The 22,244-nt window shown below is 49.6% G+C and overlaps 1 long non-coding RNA gene across 2 annotated transcripts; it reads right to left on the bottom strand.

Annotated features, from left to right (window-relative positions):
* Window positions 1–1,526: 1,526 nt before the first annotated feature.
* LOC113832836 lies at window positions 1,527–9,281 on the bottom strand. 2 transcript variants are annotated; one of them, XR_004771613.1, is made up of 3 exons: window positions 8,852–9,270; window positions 4,411–4,552; window positions 1,527–2,382 (listed from the first exon to the last, which is right to left on the bottom strand). It is a non-coding gene; the product is annotated as an uncharacterized LOC113832836 (long non-coding RNA). The 2 variants fall into 2 exon arrangements; XR_003480298.2 differs by lacking the exon at window positions 1,527–2,382 and having other exon boundaries at window positions 3,980–4,552; window positions 8,852–9,281.
* Window positions 9,282–22,244: the final 12,963 nt, after the last annotated feature.

Below are 22,244 nucleotides of genomic sequence, written 5' to 3'. Positions count from 1 at the left end.
GCAGGAGCGACTTCCTTTCCCTCCTCGGTGGCAGAGCCGGGTCTGCTGTCAGTCCAGCATTTCTGCAGACGCTCTCTGCATAGCTAATTGGTGTGGAGCGGGTGTGGTGGTGCTCACGTGCTTTTCACCTGCCTGAGAGGCCCAGGCAGGTGAGTCTCTGAGTTTGAGGCCAGCCTGGTCTACATCGTGAGTTCCAGGCCAGCCGGGGCTTCTCAAAACCAAACCAAACCAAACACCAACCAACCGAAAACATTATATTGGAACATAAGCCTGATGGGCTTAGTCTTATTTCACAGGAGGCTAGGCCAAGGTCAGCCGAAGAGTGCTTGCCGAGGGGGTCTTGTTGGTCAGAGCGCTCACCTTCCCTGCGTCCTCCCGTGCCCCCAGGGCCACCGCCAGCAGGAGCGCTTAAAGGAAGGGACCCTTCCCCAGATGGGCGTGGCTCCGCCGAGCCGCGGTGCAGCAAGGTGAAGCCTGGGGCTGGGCCAGGAAGCCGTGCTGGAGGCAAACACCGGTCGCCCAGGTGCCACCGCCAGTCGCTTGTCCCGGCAAAGCTCCCAGTGTCCACACTGCGGGCCGGCCGCAGAGCCAGGTCAGGGGTTTCGGAAGGTAAGATGGCCGAGAAGCCGACCAGGGTGGTTTCTCTGCCGCCCCCTGGCGGGCAGCGAGGCGGGTAGCTCCGGGCCAGGTCGTGTGGCCACCGCGGCGGCTCGCAGCGACCACCCGACCCGACCCGAGCCCACGCTAACTGTGCATCTGGTGTGCTCGCAACCGGCTGGGATGCCACAGGGGCACAGCCTTGTGTTCAGGCAGACTGCACACGGAGGCAGGGGAGTTCTACCCAGCAAACAAGTTAGAGGAGAGTAACCAACCGGACATTGAGGACAGACTAAGTTGGCAGGAAATGTCAGAGGAGCGTCGAGAGTTGGTTTTCCAGGGACAGCACCCAGCTTTCTGGTGCCTTCTGGGAGGGGAGGACGCCTTCCTGCGGCAGAAGCCAGCTCAACTGCGGGAAGAAGCAGTGCCCAGGAAGCTCTGATTTGTAATCGGGGCTCTCGCTCTAAGGCCGCTAGCTAGTTGGGAAATTTAGTTTGAGGACACACCAAGGGCTCTTGGTACACAGGGCGAGGCCGCTTCGGCCAGGGCACTCAGAGTACACAGAGCAAGGGCTGGGCTTCAGCTCCCATCTCTCTATCCTGGGGTGGACACGCGCAACAACAACCTGAGGAACAAGGCAGCCACCCTGGGGCAGCACCCCCGGAGCATGCCCTGGGTGCCAGGCCCCTGGCCTGGGGAGAATGAGGGAGGTCCACATGGAACTCAGACAGGGTACCATGGGTCTAGGGCCTTCTCCACTCAAGCTTTACAGGTTAGGATCCTCCCTTCCTCCACCCCACCCTTACTGCAGGGCTGTACTGCGGAGGGGCCCAAGGCTGCGGGGGAGAGCCACTCTGAACCGGAATGATCTGGTTTAAGGCAAGCTGATTCTCCCTCCCGCTCCCACCCCCGTCCCCCTCGCCCTCCCTTCTCGTTCAGCGACAGGCTGCTTTCTGCCGCAGTCCCCTGACCAAGGTAAACAGGAGGGAGGAAAGAAAAAGCTCTGTTTCCATGGTAACCTAGAGAGGCGGTCGATATGGCTCTCTCGCATGTGCTTTAGGGAGAAAAGAGGCCCCACTGGAAAAGCAACAGGGAGGAAGGGTCCTAGCTGTGTTCATAATGGGGTTGTTCTGGAGGCAGGGTCTGGGGCAGGGGAGGTGAGGGGCCTGACACCCCAGTGAAGCCACAGAGGGACTAGCAGGAACCTGGAGACACAGTTGCACCCCAGGGGCTGGGCTCACACCAGATATGCCACCATCAACTCAGGAAATATCAAACAGGTGCCAAAGCTGTCAGGGCCTGCCTAGACCCTCATACACCTTGCTGGCCAACTCCAGAAAACCTTCCGTGGCAGCTCAGCTGAAGAGGCAGCCACAGGGTGAGATGAGACCCAGACCCAAGGGCAGGTTCTGTCTGAAAGAGGCCTCCCCCCAGTTCCTACTCCTCCCTTGATGGAAGGCTCCAACATCCCTTCTCCTCCAGACTGGCCCAGCTCCTCAGTGTGGCATCAGATGAGAGCATGGGATGATGGGTGTGGGCTGCTCCCTCCTGAGGGACAAAGGCTGCCCTGTCACTCTCCAAGGACGACTGTGGTCCTCACTCACTGTCCACATAATCACCACACATGGAGACTTCTCTGAGGAGCAAGCTAAGCTAAGCAGGTCAGAAGCCTCTCCTGGCTGGCTTCAGAGTTCCTGTTAGCTCCCTCAGAAACTCCTTCCATGGGGGTTGGGGGAGGTGAGCAGCTTGCTTTGTCATCCACCAGCTATCATTTGGTTGCTGGGGCTAGGAGAAAAGCAGAAACAGAAGTTGTGGGTTATTCATCTTCCCACCCCAGAGAGGCAGCAGTAGAGACAGATAACCTGTGGAATCTGTGTGAGGTTTCCCCAGGCCACACAGTAAATTCTGGCAGTGGGGCTTCCAAGCCTTGGAAACTGCAGCCGGCGCTGGGTCTTTTCACTACCATGAGCCAGTGGAAGCATGTGATCTGCCTGGACTGGAACGGGGCAACAGACCAACACTTGCATAACACTCAGAAAGACCACATCTCAGCTCTTTCCTTGGTTTGCAGATTCCAAAACTACCTGACCTCAGTGTCTCACAGCTGTGCTCCCTTTAGACCGGCCACAGTGCTGTCCTGCTGCGCCTTGGCTAATTAGGCGTGTTCCTTGTTAGGGCCTTGGCAGCGGCTCGCTCGCTCGCTTGCTCGCTCGTCTGCCTCGTTCTTCCTCCTGTGTTCTTGTCCTCTGGCCTCCATCTCCAGTTCTCCATTCAAATGACATCTCAGTGAGGCAGAGTCAAAGCCAGGGTGCTGCTGGGGACACCGGAGGCCTTCGCCCTGACCCCTTGGTCCCAAATGATAGCCTCCCCTCCACTGGCCCTGCCCTCCTTCCGTCTCCCTTCATGCTCATATTGTTTACTGCCTAGCTACTAGTTCCACTGTCATGAGGTCAGGAATGGTCTTTGCCTTGTTCTTGTGCCTACTGTGTTCCTCAGAGCCCAGAACACAGTAGACACTCAATAAACACTTTCAGATGGCTGGATGGTTGGGGGCCTAGGTTCAGAAGGTGATGTCCTCCACCTGTTCCGCAGTCTAGCGAGGCCTCTTACAAGTTGCAGTGCAAGGTAGCACCCACCCAGTAAGGCCCACAGAGGGGTTCAATGTGTTACTGCTGAACAGAAGAGAAGCAAAAAAGCTTTAACGGGAAAGGGGGATGCTGAGCTTTTATAGGTTTGGTCGCCACAGCCAGGCTGTGGGAATCCTGGGCAACAACATCTAAACCCTGACTGCAGAAACAAGTCAACCTGAGGTCCAGCGTCCTGCCCATTGGGCAGAACAGAGGGAAGACAAGAGCAAAACCACGCTCCCTGCCTCTGCTGGGGGGAGGTCCTGGGGGTACTGAGCAGGGTCAGTAGCAATGGCTTTGAGCTCAGGTAGTGTGCCCAGTGTGACCCAGCCCCGTGCACTGGGAAGAAGAGATGATGGGGGTTGAGGCAGGCAAGAAGAGAAGGCCTCCACCTGTAAGAACTGCACTTCTCTCAAGACAGGGAGCCTTGGCAGTTGTATCGGGGCACTGTATGCCCCTCTGCTTGAGGCTACTAGCAGCCCTGGCTGCATGTGACCACAGTGGCAAGTTCCAGCAGTTTCTTCAGCCCAACCCCCACACTTGCAGTGTGAGTCACCTTCAATTTCCTGCCTGCCTCTTCCCTGACTGACCTGATAAATCCGGGACAGCTTTTATTGCTTTTGGCAAAAACACTGCCATTAAGATTTACGGAGCCAAAAGCAGTAGAAGGTAATCTTCAGAGTAATTTACACAGTGGGTTTCAAAAGATGAAAAGTTAGCATTTTAGAGGTAATTTCATAAAAAGGATTATCAGATTAATCACTGTGTCGATTTAATAGTGGTGTCTAAAATAATTAATTAGCTTGCTTGAAGTCAGCAATGCAAGAAGGACTCCAGAAGGAATACAAATAGCCATGTCAGATGTAAGTATGTTTGGGGCAATAGATCTGCAGAGAATTCTTGCTAAAATTACCTTGGAAGAGTGCCTGGTTTGGACACACTGGCTTAGAGATAAGATAAGGGAATCATGGCTCGGTGGCACATGCCTGTCATCGTAGCACTTGGGAGGTGAAAACAGGAGGACCAGGGGTTTCAAAGCAGCTTGGACTTCACAGTGAGTTCAAGGCCAACGTGGGCTACACAGGGAGGCTCTGTTTCCAATACATAAATACAAACTGAAAGCAGATAGAATTCCAAGACTTGAGGACACAGCCTTTGGCTATGACTGCTAGATGCTTGTCCTCACCCACAGAGCGACGGCTGATCTGCCATGTGTTGAATTGCCTTGTGACACCTGGAAAATGTGTCCAACCAAGCCACATCTGAGTGTTGACAGGTCACGGTGATGGAGGATCCAGGTGTGACTTGCAGCCTGCTTATGAAGTTACCTGTGAGGGTTCCAAGATGGAATGGAGTCAGCACCAGCTGGGCCAGTCATAAACAGCCCTTACGGTTTCCCACGCCAGCACAGCTCTGACTCATCTGCGCAATGCTACGTATGTTCTTAGCATTATCATCAGCCAAATAGTGCCGTCCGCATCTTTCCCTGCCACCCCACAAAAGAAAAAACAAAGAATTTTCGGGTCCTAACCTGCTGAGTCCTAACACCACTGACTGTGACCAGCCCTGATGAACACCAGGTGCCTCGAGCCCTAGCTGACCTAGGTTTCCTTCAGGGAAACCGCTCTCCTTCAGCACCTTTTCTTCACACCTCAAATCGGCCTCCCCAGCCAGCATAGCTTTCAGTGCTCCCTAGGAAAATGAAAGCCAGTTCCTTCAGAAAGGCCAACAGCAGGGTGCACTTCCCCAGTCTGAAGAGCCTAAGGAGGCAGGCAGGTGAGGGCAGTCAGTGGAGGAGCTCAAAGCCACAGAGAACCCTTCTTGGTGGGGAGGAGTACAAGCCTGCCTCAGGGTATTTCCAAGAGCTAAGCTGAGTCTTCCTGCTGAGTCCTCCCAGCTGCCATTTCTTTGCTACTCTTTCCTAAGGACACAGACACCAACTAGGGCAGGGGCTGGTCCATCCTACCGTGTGGGGGCTGCCTGCCCCCCAGCAGAGTTGCCCTCCCAGGTCTAGACACTTGGGCCCCCTTTCCATGACCCTTAGGAAAAGTGAAGGTCTATATGTACCACCAGAGTTCTCCTTGTACCCCACCAGGAGTGGGGGGCGGGGGTACCTGCTGGACTGGGCGGGTTGCCTCTTCTCCATCTCTTTTCCCCGGCAGAGGCCCAGAGATTGGAGAACCAGGTGGATCCTGGGAAGAGTAAGCACTAAGTCCTATGGGATACGAAGACAAACATCTTGTCTACCAATGTGCTTCCTCCTTCGGGGCTTCCACATCTCCTGGGGGAGCCTGCGGAGGGGTCCTTCTTGACGAGGCAATGCTCGACTTTTGGACCTAAGATAGGGAAAGAGGGGAGCTGGGCTAGGGTAGAGTAGAGGATGCGGGAAGCTAGTTGTTCTAATTGACCCTCCTCCTCAGTTTTTGTTATTGTTTTGTTTTTGGAGACAGGGTTTTTCTGTATACCTTTAGTTTAGAGCTTATCTTGGCACTCGCTCTGTAGACCAGACTGGCATTGAACTCACAGAAATCTGCCTGCCTCTGCCTCCCAAGTGCTGGGATCAAAGGCGTGCGCCACCGCCCGGCCTCCTCACTTTTGAGACAGAATCTTGCTTTGTTGCCCAAGGCAGCCTTGACTGCCTGGCTGCCTGGTCTTCCCCTCAGCTTCTGAGTGCTGGGATCACAGACACGTACTGCCAGGCCTGACATCCAGTGATATTTTAGATATAATTTGCTTTAGGGATTAATTTTTATGCCCATGGGAAGTAATATTTTGTAACCTTTAATCCCAAAATGGGGTTGTGGTTCACTCTTCCTTTGACAGCCTAGGTGGTGCCATCATTTTCTGTCCACTCTGGCAAGGCTACGTAGGAGACAGCTGGAGGCTTCCTCTCTGTAAAGCTATTGAGTTTTTCAGAAGCAAATGATGGAAGTGTATACATTTCAAGAGGCCATCTGGAGGCAAATAGCATGTCCCCTTCCTTTCTGTGGAACTGATATTAAATGTATGGCCTTTTGTATGTTAGACAAATACTGTAACACCAAACCACACCCCCAGCTCCAGGATGGCTCTCCTGGATTTCATTCATTCATTAGTTAACTGTGTTGGGGACAGACCCCAGGGCCAGACACACATTGAACAAATACTCTACTACTGAGCTCCAACACTAAGCCAGATTCCCTTTTAGTGAGGTCAAGGCTGGGAGGACTCAGATGGTGAGGCTGTCTGCTTGGTGCCCTGGGACTTGGCGCTGAGATGCATTGTCCAGCCATGAGTTACTTTGATTTTCCCACACAGCAGAGAGTGTTCTCAGTCCCCAGACAGGAGATTCTGGTCATGGTTTCTGTAAGACTGTGTAGCTCAAGGGTAAGGGGAGGTTATAAGCCTATGAAGACACTGGTACTGGGCAACCCGTCTTGGGGGACTCTGTCAGTGTACTTCTTATTAAAACCTGAAAGCTCCCCCACCCCCAAGTCACCCAGGGCCTTATCTGCTCCATGCTTGAAAGGAGGAGTGTGGATTGAGGAAAGAAATAGACAAGAAACAGAAGGGAGAGTCTGAAGGGCAGAGAGTCTGATCAGCCCCAAGTTTATTGCTCCAAGTTCTTATATATCTCAGTCAAACCCAGGAAAGGCAAAAGACTTCCTTACCATGATACAAGAAACAAACGAGTGTAATTACTTCCTTGATACCCAAGACATCAAGTAACCACACACTAAACCAAATATCCTGTTGTTTAGGTAAGACATCCATTAGCCACACCTTAGGCCAAATATCCTATTGTCTAGGCAAGACATACAAGCTGCTGCAGCAGCTTAGGCCAAACATCCCTGTGGCTCAACCTTGAGAGAACAGTAACAGGCTTGAACTCTCTGACCTTATGTCAAGATGGAACGGAGCCACTTCTTTGGGCCTCCACAGGGCCTGTTTGCCTTAGAAGACTTGTGGTCCCTGCTACATAGGGACTACCAATGACATTTACAGATGGTGTCTACAGATGACTTGCAGCAGCAGGGACTTTGCTTACAGAATGCTGTCTTCACTTCTGTTGAGCTGGAAGGTGGAGTTGGGGAGGGCTGCTACTGAGCCTAGATCGGATGAACAAGTTCACTAGTGCCCTGTGCACACCCTGATGTCTGGATGGGTGTTGTGCCTGCCACAGCCACCTGCAGCTGTTCTGGTCTGCCAGGAGGTAACTGGCGCAACTTCATGGTTACTAAGTAAAGGCGGCGGACGGCTTTCATGGGTGGTACGAGGCTGCCAGCTGCAGGGGTGTGGGCAGTGGAAGAGATACCCCACCCTAACTCCATCAATGCCCGCCAGGCTCCAGGAGTTTGTCCAGGCCCTCTGTAATGTCCAAGTTTTCTTTTAGCAAGTGGGTTAGCACAGGCTGCACTTTAAGGGGTGGGGATGTGGCCCAGTGGTACAATGTATACTTAGCCTGCATGAGGTCCTGGTTTTGACCCCTGGCACCAGAACAAACAATAACTAAAGAACCACACAGAACACTAGACAGCAAAAAGGAAACCAAAGAAACAGCAAAGTGTTTGCTCTTGCAGATATTGTTAAGGTGGTTGGAAAAATATCTGCCCACAAAACAGCCAAGAATAAAGAAACACCATGAAGGATTTCTGCACAAAACCACAAGGCCCTGAAGGGCACAGAACAGTGGGGGCTAGTCTGAAGAAACAGTAAAGATTTGAGAGTGTTAGCATGTGGGGATGACAGTGACCCAAGGAGACAACCGCTGCTGTGGAAGTGGGCCCCACCCCTGCAAGTGTCTTCCAGCAAACAGAAACCCCACAGGCAGGTGTTGGGGAGCTATGTGAACTCAGCTGGCTGTGGCCCCGAGTGTGCTGAGGAATCACCTGGGATCTTGCGAAAATGTGCTGCAGGGGAGGTCCTCACCACAAATCTGCATGTCCATGAGGTGGAGGGCTGACTCGGATGTACATGGAGTTGCCATGTGCCTTTGAGAATTGTAACCAGAGCTCCCAACCCTACTAAGGCACCAGCCACAGGGGCAGCACCCTCCACACCAGATACCACACTAAACACCCCTCACCACACACAGACCACAACCCCCAAAGCCACCCACTTCCACAAACCACATGCAACATACCACACCCCTTACACACTACACAAACCACACATTTCATACTACCCCCACAAGCCACACACAGCTCACACCACCCCCTACAAGCCCCTATAGTATTTCTTCCCTGGCGACACACACACACACACACACACACAATCCACCCAAAGCCCCCCTTTCGTGGAAATACATTCCATATAACATATACAGCCCCACACCACACATGCAAATTCACTATACCCACATACTCAAAATGTACCAGGACCCATTCATTTAACCTTGGCTTGGGCTTGAATCTGACGGGGACTTAGGATCTGCGACTGGAGACAGCCATGTTTGCCATCTATTCAGTGAGTTATTGATCAGGTAAGGGGTCCTGATGGAGGCTCACCCCTTGTTATTGCCATTAGAGGCAAACTGCGTCATTGACTCTCTCGGGCCACAGCTGTGCAGAAGAGCAAAGCCCCCTGGCTGTTTGGTCACCAGCAGGGCTGTTACCGGCTCTCCTACCTCGGGGCTGAGATTTACTGACCTCATTTTCACATGGAGAAAATGGCTACAGGGAAGCAAAGTGATGAGCCAGGGGTGAAGCAGCCGTGGGCAGCTTAAGTGTTCAATAAATCCGCTGACTAAATCACAGGCCAGGAAGGACACCAGAGTGAGTGTGGGCGGCCATATACCCCCTCCATTGGTGGTCAGGGCAGCAGGGCAGGGGCCTGAGCAAGACTGCAAGTGGCTTTTCCCTTTGCCGGGGCCGGTCAGGACAGCGGTGCCTCGCCCCACCCCCATTTTCTTCTGAGTTCCTGATTCCTCCACTCCCTACCCAACTGCTCTGGTAGGAGGTGCAAATTTAATGATCACCGCAGGGCACAGTGAATTCTCTGGCCCCTTGGAGCTGCTTGTGTATTTGCAAAGGTTACTTATAGATTGTGAGACTGGGGTGGCAGCAGCCCGGGGGTGGGGTGGGGGAATGGCTCAGGCAGTACAGGGGCCTGAGTTTGACTCCTGGGACCCATACAAAAACAAAAGCAGCTGGGTGTGGCGGCATGCGCATGTACTCTCAGCACTGGGGAGACAGACAAGCAGATCCCCAAGGTTCACTGGCTACCAATGGAGCCTATGTAACGTGTTCCAGGCCAGTGAGAGACCCTGCTGCCCTCCCACAACTGCTACCCTGCCTCATGCCTCTTCCAGGGCTCAGCGAAATGCCTACCCAGTTTCCTTGTGGGGGAGGAAGACAGAAGTGTCAGATCTGAAAAACATGGTCAAGGGGGCACAGCGAGTCCCCTGCACCATCTCACTCTGGCCCTAGACCACTGGCCGCTCCAGAGCCAAGGTAATTAGGTTTCTTCTGTCTGTAACTCTGCATGTCATGAAAAACCAGTGGCCATCAGAGTCAGGGACAGCCATATTGGTGTGGTCACAGCTGCTTCAGGGCCACCCTGGACAGAGCCTCTCCAGAGCAACAGAGTCAGAATGCCTCAGTGCCAGTCAGGGTGAGTGACAGCCTGGTGTCTGTGTCAATCCACTCTCCACAGGGCGGTAGTTGGATCTGGGCTCTGTCCTCCACAGTCCCCCCCCCCCCCAATGCAGGGAGCTCTGTGAGGGAGCCAGGCCGTCAACTTCTGCTTTTCTCACAACTCCAAGGTCTCTGGAAACTCCAAGTCTCAATGTGTGGCGTGATAAATGGGAGGCAACAGGGCAGGAGGGTGGAGGGGCACCAGGGAAAAGTATAGCTTGCTAAGATGGGGCCTGCTCAGGAGCCACGGGGAGCAAGCGGTGCCCAGAGGCAGAGATAGTAGGCAGTTCTGGACCCAAGCCAGGAGCAGGTGGCCATTAGCAGCCAGGCTCCTAGCCCGTCCTCGAGAGGCCCCGCAGGAGCTCTGGCCTGTTTCCCTCTGCCAGCTGTGCAGCCTGGCATGGAGTTGGACCCAGGAGGGCCTGCTTCGCATGCAGCTGCCCAAGGGACTAGATGCATGGTTCATTCTCCTGCCTGCTAATCATTCCCTGTCCCCTGCCTGGCTTCTCACACAGCCTGCCTGCCTCTGGAGGAAAGCGTGCCCATCTGACACCTCCCCGTACTTCCTCAGCTCCCCTGGTACATTCATCTGCCCTTGTGGCTGCATCTACTCTGTGCTACCTCTATGCCCAGCCAGCCTGTCGCCTGATGCTCTTGTCTTTCACAGGGTATGGTCTGCCCTGTTCCATCTAGTTCCTTAAGGGTGAGTTTTGCACCCAGCAAGCAGGCTGTGTCAAACCAGGAAGCCTTCCAGTAGCCTCTCCAACCGCCTCAGCACACAGGACAGGATGCCTAGCCTGGAAGCATCTTTGGGAGTGACTATCAGAGTATAGTGTCAGCACCTACCTTCCTGGGGCACTATGAGTCCTTTCCATGACTCCCCCAAGGGAGACAAGGATGATAGCCCCTTACTTCTGACAAGCCAGAACAATCTAACCCCAGGGCAATGGGAGGCCCTGGGAGTATCAGATAAGGTCTGTGATGGGTACCTGGAGCTGGGTGGGAGGGAAGGGGAGGAGGAAGGAAGCCACCTGGGCTGATTCCTGGCAGATAGGCCTCAGATGCCAGAGTCCAGCACTCCACACCTTGTGGGCTTCTGCAAAATGAGACAGTTGATCAGCTTGATCGCCAACCACTCCTAAGCTTTCAGAGCCATGACAAGAGGGGGAAGTTCTCACCGAAAAGCTGGAGCAATGAGAAAAGCCACCATTACTTGTTATGTGTTCTTTCATAAATATGAACAGAGCCTGTCTTAGGACACAGAATTTGGCTCCACAGGCCTGCAAGTTGGGCAGGCTTACGGGACCCTGTGCTTGAGAAGATCTGGGACTGGTTTAATGCTCTGCTGTAGCTGTCTTGAAATTCTACAAGGAGCCCCACTTTTAAAATTTTGCTCCAAGACCTGTAAATTATACAGCTGATGTGTCCCCGAATGCTTAGACTATTGGCCAACAGGGAGCACTACAGACATATGTGCAATGGCCTTACTTGAAAATTGACCTCTGGTTGACACAATCACTGGACATTACCTCATCTCCAGTGCCTGATGAAAGAAGAGAGTGAGCTTATTAGCAAAGTGCTTGGTGAGAATGGCATCTTTCAGACAGGCTGACCAATCCTTCGTAGCAGTCACTGACCCGGGAAATCAGGCACCGACAAGGCTCTGTGTGCCCATTCAGACTTTCCCTTGGTGACAGACTGCTGGCCCTGGCATTACCATGGAAAATGAGGCATTTCCCAGACTCCCTTGCAGCTACATGCGTCCATAGGATGCAAGTGGAAGTGAGCGCTACCATCTAGGCTTTAAGAAACAGCTGATGTGGGCAGTAGTGGTGCAGACCTTTAACCCCAGCACTTGGCAGGGGTGGGTGGATGGGCTTGCAGAGGCAGGCAGAGCTCTGTGAGTGTGAGCCAGCCTGGTCTACAGTGAGTGCCAGGACTGGCTCCATAGCTACTGAGAAACCCTGTCTCAAAAAACCAAAACCAAAAAAAGAAAAAAGAAACAGCTGATTTGTTCCTTTGTTTTTCTTTTTTGAGACAGGGGTTCTGTTGTAATTTTAAAAAGCTGTTTGAGCCAGGCGGTGATGGCGCACACCTTTAATCCCAGCATTCGGGAGGCAGAGGCAGGCGGATCGAGACCAGCCTGGTCTACAAGAGCTACTTCCAGGACAGCCTCCAAAGCCACAGAGAAACCCTGTCTCGAAAAACCAAAAAAAAAAAAAAAAAAAAAAAAAAAAAAAAAGCTGTTTGAGAGAGAAAGACACCATGTGACAGAGTTCATCTGGAGGGTTTTCTATTAGTAGAAAGGGAATGTAAGATTTACGTTCTGGTGGGGAGACCAGCCTCTGGGGACAGAAGCAGCAGGAGAGAGGAGAGAGGGAGAGAAAGAAAGAAGGGAGGTGCACAGGGCCCTTTTAAAGGGGACATAGTGAATGTGCACAGGTGGTGCTCTTAGTGCCTGCTGCTGAGGGTGTATCCTGTCAGAACTCCAAGGACAGGCCAGTACAGACCCCTGAGTACTAACAGTTTCTCTGTGTAGCCCTAGTCATCCTAGAACTAGCTCTGTAGACCAGGGTAGTCTCAAACTCAGAGTTTCACTGGCCTTGAATTCAAGAGATTCACCTACTTCTGCTTCCTGAGTATTGGGATTAAAAGTGTGTGCCACTACCACCACCTGGGGTTGTAGTTTATTCTGGTGTATCTGTGTACCAAGTGTATGCAATGCCCATGGAAGCCAGAGGAGAGCATTGGATTTCCTGGAACTGGAGCTACAGAAGGTTGTGAGCCATCATGTGGGTGCTGGGAACCAAATCTAGACCCTTTGCAAGAACAAGTGCTTTAACCACTGAGCTATCTCTCTAGCCCCGTGGGCTGTAGTTTTGATTCCTACCATAGCAGAAAAGTTTTTTTTTTAAAGATTTTATTCATTTATTATGTATACAACAGTCTGCTTCCATGTATATCTGCACACCAGAAGAGGGCACCAGATCTCATCATGGATGGTTGTGAGCCACCATGTGGTTGCTGGGAATTGAACTCAGGACCTCTGGAAGAGCAGCCAGTGCTCTTAACCTCTGAGCCATCTCTCCAGCCCAGCAGAAAAGTTTTAAACCCTTGGACTAAAGAGTCACCTTACTAAATGGTCCACAGTGGAATTTATAGAGGGGGTTAGCAGTATGTTTAATGTCCAATTCCTCTAAAAGAAAAGGAAGGCCCACTGGGCGGTAGCGCACGCCTTTAATCCCAGCACTCGGGAGGCAGAGGCAGGTGGATCTCTGTGAGTTTGATGCCAGCCTGGTCTACAGAGTGAGTTCCAGGACATCCAGGATTGTTACACAGAGAAACCCTGTCTCATTAAACCATAAGAGACAGACAGAGACAGAGACAGAGACAGACAGACAGACAGACAGACAGACAGACAGACAGACAGACACACACACACACACACACACACACAGAGAGAGAGAGAGAGAGAGAGAGAGAGAGAGAGAGAGAGAGAAGAAAGGTCATTTCTTGGGGGAGGAACTGAGGAAGCAGATAAGTCTGCTCCTGTATGTACAATAACAGCAGAGCAGGTGAGGGTACACTGAGTGACAGAGCTGCCACTGCAGGGCAATAAGGGACGGCATTGTGTTAGGTACGTTTTGCTGCTGTGACTAAAGACCTGACAAAGATGACAGGGTTACTCTGGCTTACAGTTTGATCTGATCTGATCTATCATGGGAGGAAGGAATGGCTGTGGGGATAGATGTGAGGTAGCTGCTGGCTCCCATTTCAGCAGACCAGGAAACTGGAATGAGACAGGCTGCATGGTAGAGCTGTAAACCTCAGAGCCCATCCCATTTCTCCAAGTTCTCTGTAGCCTTCCAAAACTGCCATCACCTGGATACCGAGTGGTTACATACATGGGGCGCTGTATTTTATATCCAGACCCTAGTTATGGAGAGGCGACATTTGGACAGAGCCTTACTATAGACAGAAAAGCATACGACTGGCTGCCACTCCAGCTCCAGGGAATCTGTCACCCTTCTGTGGGCCTGCTCTCACACATGCACATATCCACCCACAGAAACGTGCACACGCACAGTTAATTATTTAATTAACCCTTTGTCTCTTTATATTCCATAAAATATTATGGAAAAGTTTGTGTTTCAATAAAAAAGACTATCATTTTAGCAACTCTGCCACTAATGAGTTTTTGTGATTTTTTTTTCCCCCTCAAGACGGAGTTTCTCTGTGTAACCTTGGCTGTTCTGGAACTAGCTCTGTAGACCAGCCTGGTTTTGAACTCAGAGATCAGCCTGCCTCTGCCTCCTGAGTGCTGGGACTAAAAACATGCACCACCACTTCCTGGCTGTGAATAAATTTTAAGAACAAATACTATGTTTACACTCCTTTTTCATTTTACAAAAACACGAGCTATTGCAAATGATGGACAAATTTCAGAAAAACCATTATAGCATCCTCTGTTTAATTTTAATTTTATAATAGATTACAAAAAGATGCTTATGAAACAATTTGTTTTAGTATACATCTTTAAAAGATAGACTTATAAGTATGGAAACAACTATATAATAAAGTTTCCAAATACATCCTGTAAGAAATTCTAAGGCTGGGCCCTGGTAGCAAATGTCTATAATCCTAGCACTGAGGAAGTAGAGACAGGCAGATCTCTGTGAGTTCAAGAACAGCCTGGTCTACAGAGCGAGTGCCAGGTCAGGCTCCAAAGCTACTGAGAAACCCTGTCTCAAAAAACAAAACAAACAAAAATCCTTAAAAAAAAAAAAAAAAACCAAACCCCCCCAAAACACCAATACTCCTCCATATTCCTAGTTGGACAACTGAGTTTAAACTTGTATATACTCTCCTATTAACTAAATGTGTCTTAGTTAGAGTTTCTATTGCTGTGAAGAGAGACACCACGACCACGGCAACTCTTATAAAGGAAACATTTAATTGGGTTGGCTTGCTTACAGTTCATAGGTTCAGCCCATTATCATGGTAGGACAAGGAGGCAGGTAGACACGGTGCTGGAGAAAACGCTGAGGGTCCTACATCTTACAAACAACAGGTCATACTGAGCAAATCTTGAGCAAGAGACCTCAAAGCCCACCCCAACAGTGACACACTTCTTCCAACAGGACAATACCTCCTAATTGTGCCACTCTCTATGAGTTTATGGGGGCCAATTACATTCAAACTACTACAACATGCATGGTTTTATATAATTAGTTACTTTGATCCCGCACTTCTTCATTCTACAATCTTTTCAAAGTTGTAGGAGTACTAACAGGAGGTCACCATCACAGCATCTCTAGGGGAAATTTGAGCTGACCTAACTAACTTATTGGCTTGTCACTGAACACTAAGATGGGTTTTTGTTAATAGTTACACTATTTGAAGTTAAGAAAGTATCTTCAGTCTTTTTTTTTTAACATCCTTAGCAACTAGCATAAATTAATATTTATAGTGAATAAGTGCTTACAGCTGGGTCAGGAGGCATGGGTCTATAATCCCAGCTACTTGAGAGGGTGAGACAGGAAGATTATGAGGTCAAGGTCAGTTTGTGTCAATTTAGCAAGGCTCTCAAATTTTAAAAGGTTGTGGCGGGCCACTGGTACTGTGGCTTGGTGGCAGGTTTTAGTCTAGCATGTGCAAGCCGGAGTTGGATTCCCAGTACTACAAAATTAAAAGTAAATAACACAATAAACCCACACAATGAATACTTTTAGATGTAACTATTTTTTCTGTGGATTACATATTTAGAATAAATTTCTCTGCTATCAATGAATCATGCTTGACATAGCATATAACAAGCAGATTGTAGTTTCTAAAGATGGCCACAAAGATGTCCATCTGCTGATGTCTTTGGTGAGTAAAATCTATCATCTAGGTTATCTTCTTGTAATGTGGGACATTCCTGACCGGGTGGTAGAGGGCTGTGCCCCTTCCCTTGAAGCTCTTTGTATCTGCCTTGGTACAAACAGCAGAAGAAATGCTGGAACTTCCAGGCCTCTAAAGCTCCTGTCTTGCTTGTCTTCTTTTCTCAAGGCAGCTGCCTCTGGATTTCAGTCACCATGCTAAGAGCAAGACCAGGCGGCATACAGAGGCTGGGTGTGGGCACTCTGCTAATGTCCTTCCTGTGATAGCCCTTGGTAACAGCTGGCCTGGACTGCCAGACTCCAGTGCATAGCCTTAAAGATGCTCCTTTTCCAAGCTCAGATAGCGTGGAGCAGAAAGGACCTGTTCTCATTTAGCCCTCATCCCTGACACTGGGAGAAGTGTGGAACAGTGTTTGGAGTGGCTTCTTCCACAACTGCAAAGACTGGAATGCACATGCAGGTCCTCTTTTGTACTGGCTGCACAGCCACCAGCTTCAGGAGTGTGGCAGATTCCCCTCAAGCTCACCCTTCTCAGGGACAGGTATCTCTCCACTCCTTGAGGGAGAGAATCATTTATTGTTGCTCCCAGTTCTTAGCAGTCTCCAGTTGGCACTAGGTGTGTGTGTGTGTGTGTGTGTGTGTGTGTGTGTGTGTGTGTGTGTGTGTGTGTTTATTTGTTGAAAGCATAACCAGAGTGTGTGCTAGTAAGAACACGCTCAGGTCATTGGACTTTAGTTTCTCCATCAGAGAAAGTATCTCAGGAAGCTGGCATGCACACACAACACTGATGAAAGTCATTTTAAAAATGTCAGTGAGGAGGCTGGGCGGTGGTGGCACACTCCTTTAATCCCAGCGCTCGGAAGGCAGAGGCAGGCAAGCGTATCTCTGTGAGTTCGAGGCCAGCCTGGTCTACAAAGTGAGTTCCAGGATAGCCTCCAAAGCTACACAGAGAAACCCTGACTTGAAAAAAAAAAAAAAAATGTCAGTGAGGGAGTCTGCAAGTGTCTCTTTCATGACCTCCTGAGTCAGATTTTCTAGTTGCATTCAGGGCACACGATCATGGTATCCGGAAATGAATGGGAGCATTGTCATCCTCATCCTTATCCTGTGTCTTACCCAACCTGGCACTTTCTGAGATGGCACATGAGATGCTGAGACTATGGACATACAGATGGCTTGCTCTTCCCAGCCATCTGCAGCCCTTTTACCTACTGAATCCTTTTCATATCATCCATGAAGTAAGTGGTAGTGGTGGTGGTGGTGGGCATAGGACTGCAGAATGGCGCCTCCCAGCCTGCCCTACAGACTGGGTGCAGCCAGTTGCTAGCTCCTTGCTTCTCTTCTTTGCCACCCTGCCCACTGTGGCATCCTGTGTGATCTTCAGCACAAAAGGAGTATTCACTGCAAATTCACAGCACAAGAACTTCAGTGAACTCCGTTTATATAGCCTAGTTATTAACTCAGCAAATATTTACTGAGCACCTCACACACATTTGCTTTAAGATTTCCAAGGAACTCACAGTCTACGGGAGACTTGTTTTCCTCCATTTGTTCAGGAGTGTCCACCAAGAGGGTCATGAAAGAGACACCTGCAGAGTCTGACACTGACAAGTTTTAAAGGTGACACTTGTCCGTGTGTCCGTGTGTGGGTACACAGACCGTGGTGCACAGACATGTGGATGGAGGTCGGAGGACAACCTGCAGGAGTCAGCTTTCTCCTTCCACCATGTCGGGCCTGGGGATTGATATCAGTTTGTCAGCCTTGGTGGCAAGCGCCATTACCCACTGAGCCGCCTTCACCATCCCTCACTGACTTGAAAAAGTCCTGGCAGTGGGTGGTGGGTGGGGGCACGACAGATGTAATGAACTCAAAGCAGCAATGTCCTCAGATACAGCAAGCAGTCCAAGTGAGTGAGTGAGTGAGTGCTATTCTGGTTACACAGACAAGTCTAGTGTCAGTGTCCATTAAAGGGCCATGTCAGGAGGTAGCTTTTCCTCTGAGTTTGATCCAAGCCACTTGGCCTGGATAGATCTAACCACTTAAGGTCCTTCACTCCAGGAATTCCTAAGACAGCATCCAAAAACATGTTCATTAAAGAAGTCGTGCAGACAACAACAACAACAACAACAACAAAAACAACAACAAAAGAAGTCGTGCAGAATGCTGACCGTTGTGTTGAGCTCATCGTAAAGGATGGTCAGCTCATGAGGGAAGCCATGCAACCCCTTCTCAAACCACCAGGCTTGGGGCCCACAGCCTCTCTCCCTAGTTAGCAGGACGTGACCAGTCACGGGATGGTCTGGGTGATACCCTTCCTGTAAGACACACAAGGGGCCGTTCTTTGCAGCTGGAGTTCGGTAAATTAGTTCCTATACTCGGCCAAAACCATCAGAGCTGCCTGGCACCTTCCCCCGTGGGACACAGCTTATGAAAGCCGTCTGATTCAGGGCTGTAATTTTTTCTTCTAGTTTAGAAGTGGAAGGAGGGAAGCAAAGGGGCTGTTTCCTTGGTACGATGGAAAGCTTGGCCTGGACAGCCAGGGCAGGGCGAGGGAGGAGTGCAGTTGAGGTGGAATGAGAACTGCCACGGCCATTTGAGATGTACATCCCAGGGGTTCCAAAACAAGACTTGTTTTCCAATGCCAAAAGAGCTGGTGTTAAGTTGACTTTGGTACTTTGAGCACTGCCAGCATCCTCACTTTTAGTCTTCCTGTTACCTTACAGTCATAAATCCCCGTGAAGCCAGGTTCGGTAACCCAACCTGTCTGTAATCCTAGCACTACAGAGGCTGGGGCGGGAGGGTTTCAGGAGTTTATAGTAAACATGGACTACTACACTGTGACACTGTGCTTAAAAAAAAGTCAGCCCAAGGTGGTGGTGGCGCTTGCCTTGACTTGGGAGGCAGAGGCAGGCAGATCTCTGAGTTCCAGGATAGACAGGGCTACAGAGAAACCCTATTAGAAAAAGAATAAACAAACAAAAATCATGCTTTGCTCCAACGGTATTAGTCCATTCTGGCAAGTGGTTCTTTTAAGCCAGATTCTGGAATATTCATCTTGGTTTTGGAGGCAGGATTTAACTTATTTATTTATTTATTGAGACAGGGTCTTTCTATGTAGAACAAGCTGGTTTCAACCTGCCTCCATATCACTGGAATTAAAGGGTACCATGTGGGCTGTGAGGAAATATCTTTGGGGTGAATGCTATCCTTGTGTGGTGCACTTGGGCCATTCCCATCTTGCATGGGCCTCTTCTTTCTGACTCCATGGGACCCATCAATAAACCCTCACTCACTCAGAAAAAAATGGAATTACTGTTATCTACTGAGATGTAGCTCAGGCCTGATATGTAACCATCTTACAGACTTGGTGGGAAGCTACTCAGTGACTGATGGCAGTGTCACTGGGGCCCTGGTTGTGCCTTCCCACCCTAGATGGCCAAACAAGACATCTTTCCCAGAAGCCTTCCTTCCAAAGCCTGCTAACACTCAGACTTTGACATAGTTCAGAGTAGGCCAGCCAGCCTCTTCTGGGTCCTCACTGCTCTGGTCTTATGGGGAACAAAGTTTTGCTGTGGGTATACCCCAGGTTGCTGAGGAAGACCTACATAGCACATGGAATTGGTCCTGGGGTACTAAATGACTTACTTTCTCGGCAGTGCTGTGTAGCAGATGCAGGCCTGGGAATGCTTCTGCACTAGGAAAGCAAGTGTGCCTGACTGGCCCACCTTTCCTGAGGGTACCTCCAGTCATAAGCAGGTACCCCTGAACAGCAGAATCCCCAGCTCAAAACTAGTCGCTTGCAGTCCATGTGTGAAGATAAGCCCCTCAGCCATTTCCAGATCTGTTGGTAGGAATGCTGATTGCCAAAGGACACAGGTCTCATTTTCTGGACGAAAACGCTGGCTAGCTGGCATGGTCAGGATCAGAGTGAGTCTCATGGAGGGGGACGATGTAACAGGAGCATTCCCAAAGAGTATAGAGGGTGAGCAGGGACAGCAAACAGAACACAGAAGGAAGCAGGAAGCGGCCTACTCGGGCTACAATCAAAGATGTGGGAGCAGCTTGGGCCAGATTGCAGGAGGCTTTAAATGTCAGGCTAAGGAATTTATCAACAGGTGTTTCAGGAAGATAAGTTTGAAGAGAATGTGCAGGATGAATTGGAAAATCTGGACGTGGAGCAACAATTAGAAAGCTCTGAGATTAATTAGGCCGTTAGAGCGCCCTGTGCGAGTTAATAAGGCTGAAAAATGAAAGGACGGTGGCAGAAATGCAAAGGAACAGCTGCGAGGACACACTGCTAAGAAAGAATGGGTAAGGTCTGCTGCCTGATTGCACTGGGGACCCAGGGAGCTCAAGGAATCAAAGTTGACACCGGAATCGTAAGCACGGGCAACTGGCAGGACAATGGTCAAAGGAAGACCTCACTGGTTTTAGTAGGTATGAATGGAGTTCCAGATGCCGAGAGCCCACAGGACACCCAACTGCAGATGCCTGACAGGCTCCTGCGTGTGTAATAATGGAGCTCAGTAGAGATTAGTACATGTTAATGAATTTGGGAATCAGGCAGAGAAATGGCAAGTCAATCTGTAGGATGAATGTGCTCAGCAAGGAGAATACAGGGAAGAGAGGACCAAAGGCCGCCCGCCCGCCCCAGGGAGCAGTCAACGTGAGGAGCTCTGCGAAGCCCAGGGGAGAAAGGGCCACTCTGCTGACACTGCTTTGCCACTCAAGTATCAGCTTGAGGAATATATTAGTTTGAGAAAACCAAGTAATGTGGCACCTTTGTCTCAGTGGAAACCAGGTTATGAACACCTTTAGTATGCTCCACAACAGATTTGGTCTAAGTAAGGCTGGTATTGATAAAGGAAAAGATAAATATCACAGTGACCCTCATCTAGAGTCATGGATTGCAGTCAGGCAATGAAAAGGCACATGTGACACATACCCTAGGGGTAACGTTTGATTTTCGGTATTGGTAGACAATGACTCACTTTAATCCTAGAAACTGCTACATTAGAGGCTGGGGATGGAGCTCAGTGGTACAATGTTAGATTCCCTGGGTTCACTTCCTAGTAATGAAAACAAAAAACCAAAACAGAACACAAAATGCTATATTTGCAGAACGTTTTCTGAATACTAAATTCAAACTATTTCATCAGTGCAGCTTATTATCATTATTATTTTATTATTGTTTTACCTTTATACAAGATTATTACTACGTAGCCTCGTTTGGTCTTGAACTAATAATCCTCCCTCTTCAGCCTCATGAGCAGCCTATTCCACCATGTCTGTCTGTCTGTCTGTCCTCTCTCTCTCTCTCTCTCTCTCTCTGAGACAGTTTCTCTGTAGTTTTGGAGGCTGTCCTGGCCTCAAACTCACAGAGATCCACCTGTCCCTGCCTCTTGAATGTCGGGATTAAAGGTGTGTGCCACCACCACCTGGCCTTACCATGTCTTTACCAACTGTGTGTAAATAAAAGGTAATGTTAAGTATAGCTCGATCAAACACTTGTGAAGAAGTTGCTCTAAGAACTCTACATCAACCCACACTATGTATGCAGATAAAACAATTTTTCTTTTTACATTGTCAAGTGTTTTTACATATATTTACTATATTGTAGTTTTTGATGGTTACAAAAAAATACAAGCTTGGTGGTGTTGGTTTTTTTTTTTTTTTGCTTTTGTTTTTTTGAGACAGTGTTTCTCTGTGAAGCTTTGGGGCCTATCCTGGCACTCGCTCTGGAGACAGGCTGGCCTCGAACTCACAGAGATCCATCTGCCTCTGCCTCCCGAGTGCTGGGATTAAAGGCATGCCCTACCAATGCCCGGCATGTTGGTGGTGTTTTATACACTGTTAATTCTCTGGTATAGTCTGTGCAGTTGTACCCTTTATAGCTCAGCAACTGATTCCAGAGTGCCTTCAATATCTCTCAAAATCACAGATTTAAATTGTAACATGTCCTTATGTTTATTGAGTTATGTGATATTTTCTTTTATGGAACGTTAACACTTATCAAGAATGGCTAGGTGACAGCTCCTTCCTTTTAAGCTCAGAGTTCACCCTCTGACCTTAAAAAAAACCTCAAATCATAAAAATGGGATGCACACATCACCCATTTAAACACAGATGATAGAAGCAATCTTTTTTTTTTTTTTTTAGTTTTTCCAGATAGGGTTTCTCTGTGGCTTTGGAGGCTGTCCTGGAACTAGCTCTTGTAGACCAGGCTGGTCTCGAACTCACATAGATCTGCCTGCCTCTGCCTCCCGAGTGCTGGGATTAAAGGTATGCACCACCACCGCCGGCTATTTCAGTCTTAAAGAAGGGATGACACCCAGGTTCAGGCCCCAGCACACAGACACACAGATACACACACAGACAGACACAAATACACATATGCCCCTTTTCCCCAGTGGGCAAGAAAGAGGTGCTAATCAAAGTATTAACAGTTTTCTTGATGTCCTTAGACATTTAACTAAACCCAAAAGTTTTAATTTTATCAACTAAATTTAATGCAAGTGTGACC

This window comes from Cricetulus griseus (genome assembly GCF_003668045.3).
Source record: "Cricetulus griseus strain 17A/GY chromosome 1 unlocalized genomic scaffold, alternate assembly CriGri-PICRH-1.0 chr1_0, whole genome shotgun sequence".
In the NCBI taxonomy this organism is placed as follows: Eukaryota; Metazoa; Chordata; class Mammalia; order Rodentia; family Cricetidae; genus Cricetulus; species Cricetulus griseus.
The sequence above is the reverse complement of the archived record's forward strand: the minus strand, read 5'-3'. Positions and strand labels throughout refer to the sequence as shown.